This window comes from Amyelois transitella, chromosome 3, assembly GCF_032362555.1.
Source record: "Amyelois transitella isolate CPQ chromosome 3, ilAmyTran1.1, whole genome shotgun sequence".
In the NCBI taxonomy this organism is placed as follows: Eukaryota; Metazoa; Arthropoda; class Insecta; order Lepidoptera; family Pyralidae; genus Amyelois; species Amyelois transitella.
In genome coordinates this window covers 5,801,877-5,807,876 of record NC_083506.1, presented here as the reverse complement: position 1 = coordinate 5,807,876, position 6,000 = coordinate 5,801,877, and the positions used below count along the sequence as shown (strand labels likewise).

The 6,000-nt window shown below is 32.8% G+C and overlaps 1 protein-coding gene across 1 annotated transcript in view; it reads left to right on the top strand.

Annotated features, from left to right (window-relative positions):
* Positions 1–277: 277 nt before the first annotated feature.
* LOC106135414 (lachesin) overlaps positions 278–6,000 on the top strand; it is a 71,612-nt gene continuing 65,889 nt past the window's right edge. The window contains exon 1 of the mRNA XM_013335704.2: positions 278–413. The gene's annotated coding sequence lies outside the window, so the exon portion shown is untranslated. The remainder of the gene's footprint in view (positions 414–6,000) is intronic.

Genomic DNA, 6,000 nt, shown 5'->3' with positions numbered 1-6,000 from the left:
AACATTTAAACAGTACAACTGACAAAGAAAATCATTTGTACAATACAAAATCAAGATGAAGAATACAGCATACGCCAATTAGGGATGTCACACTCGAGTTAAAAGGGCCCAAGACAAAGCGGTTACGTTATCCGTGTGAAAGCTAAGTTGTTGTCGCAGGGTTGTACTGCAAAGATTGTCTCGTCAAGAGCCGGGCTCAGTTGCTCGCGCCTCGCGTTTCTGGGCGGACGTTAACGGCGCCAATACTGTAGCTCACCCCTATTACTTCTACGTAAAGTTTGACATAACCCATGAACTCTGAAGGTGTTAATTGCGGCATGTTGGGAAATAAGTAACAGTTTGTAACGCGCCGGTAATATGTATAACGTTTGAATGGAATGTCACCTACCGTGGAGGTTTTTTTGTAAAAATTCGTGAGTACATGTACTTGTTTTGTCGATTTTTAATTTGTTTTTCTTTTTTTTATATATAAATACTATACTTATTGTTACATCTTCGTCCATGGATAGGATGGAAGCCTTAATTTCTGAATTTAAAGATCGTAATTACTTCATCTTTTTAAGGGCTGATTCCTAGACGGATGTTTAAAGCTTTTAAAAGTCTATAGGTATTATATGTCATAAATTGTTGATTATTCAGATTACGTTTACTTTGTTTATACTCTAATTAATATGACACAATATATCTTACATTCAAAGAGTTATATATAAATAAAAAAATAATAATATATGGTTTTTCAAATTATGAATATATACCTACTTAAATATTTTGTGATCCTGCGATTTCTTCAGTCAATCTCTCTCTGATCTCAGCATGTTCCCGGTTGCACCCTCCACAGAAGTGTTTCCGGGCCCGGTTTCCTCGGTCAATGCTACCTACTTACGAGTATTATTTTTTAAACAATTTGTTTCAAACTGTCACGATTAGATGATGAGCAAACGAATGCCAAAATTATTTAAAAGAAATCTACAAACTTGCTTTTTGAAAAAAAGGCTCTACCGTATTTATACTTAACATGGAATATATAATCATTACTGGAGGGAAATTCGATTATGAATAACCAATGTCTTTTCTAAACTTTATGCCTTCGTAAACCGCTCGATATAATATCAAATATTTGTTGAGCTCCAATTCAACAGACTAACAAAGAAATTACGGCAATGATGTACTTGGATGTCTCAATTTATTCCTTTGTTTTATATCCCGGCGCTTTGTCGGATCGTTGTATGTTGTCAGTTACTTGAAGATGAAAGGAAAAATAATTAGTTGTGATAATAAATCCAATTTGATGTCAGCCTTACTTAAGTGACGTATGTATATAGTTTAATTTTGGGTAAATATCAAGTGAAAAGAAACATCGGCAACGCAATTAAAAAACCGGCCAAGTGCAGGATGACATCGCTAACTAAGGGGACTGTACCATTTTCTACAAAATTATCCCATATCACATAACTACTAGATATTATTCAAAGACGTATTTCAAATCTTTTTAAACTGTTCTATAAAGATAGATGTTAAAATATCCCAAAGTAACATGTTACGCTACCCTTATTAATTTCTTAATAATAATTATAAATAACCTTCGTAATTTATCCGTGTTTTATTTATTCATTAAGTACTAATTAAAGCCTCAATGGACGGTAATTTTCTTGTGTGAAAAAGGGGTGGTAAGTTATTCTGTTTCAGTCTATTTTTACTCCACTAATGGCTACTTCTTGGATAATTATATAATTAACACTTGTGAAACTAAACCGGTTTACCATCATCCAAAAATTTTGTTAAAATATCTTTTGTCGGCAAAGTAACAAACATCTTAATTTTCTGAAAAATTCGCACTTCGTGTATCGTAGGTACAAGTGAAATCCTACTGCCGGAGACACAATTTGTAAAACACAAATTTACTTATAAAATACGAAATTTTAACGGAAATATTTATTAAGCTTTTTTCTGGTTTATTCGTATCATCATACAGCCGAAACTGCGAATCATATTTCGCTAAAATAAGACTCAATTTTTTTCCAAAGTTTTAAAAATAATTTAGGCTGACTCCGCTTAGATATTTTTTTTTCTAGAATTTCATCAAGGTCTAAAGCGTCGGACAAATGATAGTTTAAAAAGATATATTCAAGATTTAACTAAAAACACAGTTTATAAGTTCCTATCTTGTTATTGTATCCAATTCATCGAAATTAAAGTCGCTTACGCTGTCGCACGCTTATAAGCTGTCGATTGGTTTCTACAATAAGTTACAAAACCTCTTTGATCCACGAAGGTCAAGTCGTGAAATTTGGAAGGTCCTAATTATAAGTTTCTTTACAGAAATCAAGTATTAATTATAAAATATCATTGTTTAAAATTAATTATACATTTCTATTTAAACGGTAATGTACATCGTAACTCTTACACGTGTCGATCAGCAGCACATGTCGCCGAGATAGTGACATCACTTTCTTTGAATTTGCTTAATGTTGAAATTAATTTACTTTTATTTATTACTCTATTTCGTTATTTTATATTTTTTTATATCACAATTTAGAGTAGTACTTTACTAAATTTTTCACTCACTACTTCAATAAAATGAGGATCGAAGTACGTACATATTTTATATACAAACAGCTATAATATAAAAATACATGATCAGTGTTAGAACTCATTACTTCGTAAAAGGGGTGTTTGGTTTGGGTCCTATTTACCGAATAAGCAATTTAAGTAAAGCTAGTTCCAATAACATACGAGAAAGTTTCCGGCATTCTCCCTCACTAATTACCCAAGCCCACCAACAGAGTTGTTCCGATATTATTTATATTCATTGTAATGGCTAGCAGGAAATTTTCGGTGTATACGTTTTACTATATTAAATACCAAAAAATTTGAAAAGAATTAGTTTTTAAAAATTTGATAGTCAGAATCGCAAAAAATGCACTTAGAGGCATGTGGTTGCAACATATTACTATAAATATAATCAAATCTTCAAAGCTGCAATGCTGTGAAATCTTCGGTTAAGCAGAATTTGTGTAATCACAATGTACACTTTTGATTGTGATCAAACTAGTGTAGTGAAAAATTTGTTAACACACATTTCGCTCAAACAATCATACGTTTATAAAAATAGTTTAAGTATTGTTAATCGCCACTTTATTTTTACACAAGTTTATTCAAAGTTTGTTCGCCTGATTATTTAGAGCGGAATGTGTTGCTAGCTATAAGTTTTCGACACTATATCTAGCGCATTTTTGGCATGGTAGCGCCCAGAATGAGTAAGCTAGCCTAGCGCTAATTTTTAGTAATCTGGCGCTTTTTTTTAGGATTGATATTTAAAGACATCTTAATCGTTAAACTTATTTTAATAACACCGATATTTTTTTTAAATCCCAAACGACCTTTTTGGCTATCAAGCACTTTTTAAGTCCAAGTTAGCACCTTTTCATCGAAGAGTGTTGGCAACAGTGAGGGTAAAACGATTTGTTCTGAGTCACGGGCGGCCCCGAAACTTTCGGCCGGCTCAGTAATTACTTACCAATCAATTGTGGATGTTTATTCCCAAAAACACTTCACTTACAAAGTTGCTAACTGTTTTTGCAACGGGTAAGGTTAGTGCATTTACTAATTTCCTAAAGTGATACTTTTTTACATTTCAAAAATTTTGCAATATACATACTTATGTACCTATTTTAAAATTAAAAAAATATAAATAAATATATACGGGACAAATTACACAGATTAAGTTAGCCTTGAAATAAGTTCGAGACTTGTGTTATGAGATACTAACTCAACGATACTATATTTTATAATAAATTCTAATATAGATAAACATCCAAGACTTAGGCCAATTAGAGAAAGTTCTTTTCTCATCATGCCAGGATTCAATCCGAGACCTCCGGTGTAACAGACAAGCGTACTACCGCTGCGCCCCAGAGGCCGTAAAAGTATACACAAACGAACATTAAATAATTTTGATATTATGTTACGGTTAGAGATGGTGAATAAAATAAGCATAATGCTAATCAAACACCCCCACGGTTAAATACCAACTTTCCCGCCACCGAAATCTGCTCTCTAGAAGGTGAAGTTACAATCAAGAATATAGCTAGGAGAATCATGAGACGTCATAACGTTAAATCTGAAATTATCTTCAGTCTTGATTCATCAATTTGACTTATGGTTAGCACAGAATTTTTGACCAACTTTGTCTATCACAATTTATCTCAATTTGTGCAAGGGTTCTTCAGCATAAAATTCTTCAATTAATAAAATGATTAGCGTACAAAGGAACGTCGCTATCGCAGCACGTACAGTCATTAACGGCAGTGTTGTTGTCCGAACTTATTATCGTTTAATTTATGACCACACATTACCGCTTGAGGCGCCATTAACCCGCAGCTAAGGCCGGGGAATAAATAAACGGGGAAGTCCTCATGATGAACAACACAAGACATTCCTAGTCTATAGATTTGGGTATATATTATGGATTATTTTCAAGAAAGGTAAGTGTTAAACAGGCAGTGGACTGTTTAATATTTAGCAAATAATTTCATTTATTATTAATATATTATTTTAGATCTAACCAGATTTTACGTATTTAAATTTTACTCATATTTTCTTAGATCACCTTAATTAACCTTTAAATCCTTCTCACTAATGAATTTTCTATCTGTCACATTTTTGTACATCTAGCGAAACTAAAATGGCCATATATTTATTCCCCGAAGTAACATATATAAACAACTTCATAATTTCTGGTATTAAATAAGCTTAGTTTTCTTTAAATCGTTACGACATCAAATATGTATAGTAAAAAGGTTAGTCAGTCATCAAACCAATAAAGGCTATTTTTTGTTGTTATCGTGTGGTTGTTACCAGTAAAGGCTAATCAAATCATTTAAATAACCAGACGATCTTGCATCTTAAAATGTTCAAAACTTTCGCTCGTTATTATTATTATATACATACTAGTATATAAAAAAAATGCAAACTATGAAAGTACTCTCATAGTTTGCATTTTTTTTATTCCTATTAAACCGGCAATCTGCAAACTTTCTTTTTGCAAGAAAGTCACAACTTTAAACGTAAAATATGTGCATAATACAGTAGCAGTAGTATGGCTTGCAAGATAGCGGATTCTACGACATTTAACGTACATCAGTTCGCTTACAAACCATACATTACCCCGAGCGTGCCTTCCGCCTCGGTGTCTTGTGACCAAGGTACAGAATGGCTCAGTTGCAACACAAATTACTGCAAATGTCAAGGGAATTGGTATTTAGAGCACACCACGCTAACTTATTAGAAGTTGAAGATTAAAAATAAATAGAGATTAATGTATTGCATAGGTATGTTGGTTTATTAATAAAAAACTTTAACAATATCAGCAACATGCCTCGTAAAACTACCACGGAAGCATTTTAGCCAAATAATAAACAGATGATTTCCAGTGTTCTAAAAAATGTCTAGCACATGTTTCGTCAACTTTATATTTATTACCTTTTACTTTTGTTTAGTGGATTACTATATGCTTTAGGAAGAGAGGGAGTGGGCATTTCCTACTCTGTCAAAAACCATACATAATTTAAACAATTTCACTTTAGTTTTAATTAAGCTTTTGAAATGTTGAATTTAACCAGGGCCATGTTGACAAAAATAATTTCGCAGACTGTCTCGCATTACGCAACCGGTATAGACATATTTGTTTCTATTTACTTATTCAATCAATCTATCCAAACAAAACTCTGTTTTGTTACAATGACATAAAGTTTTCTTTCTCGTAATCAAATACATGTGCGCAACATGAAGATATTTTTTGAAATTGTGCTCTAACCCATCTGAATTTGGGTTCAAATTCATGGTTGCATATTATTTCCGTAAAAAGTGGGGTTCACGTGGAAGCTGTAGATTTTGTTGCTGGGGTAATATAGTGGGTTTTTGCGTGGCAAAGGTGCGCCATGAAGATTACCTAGACACAGACGACGATAAGACCAGTCGTTATAGAGGTTGTCGTGGACC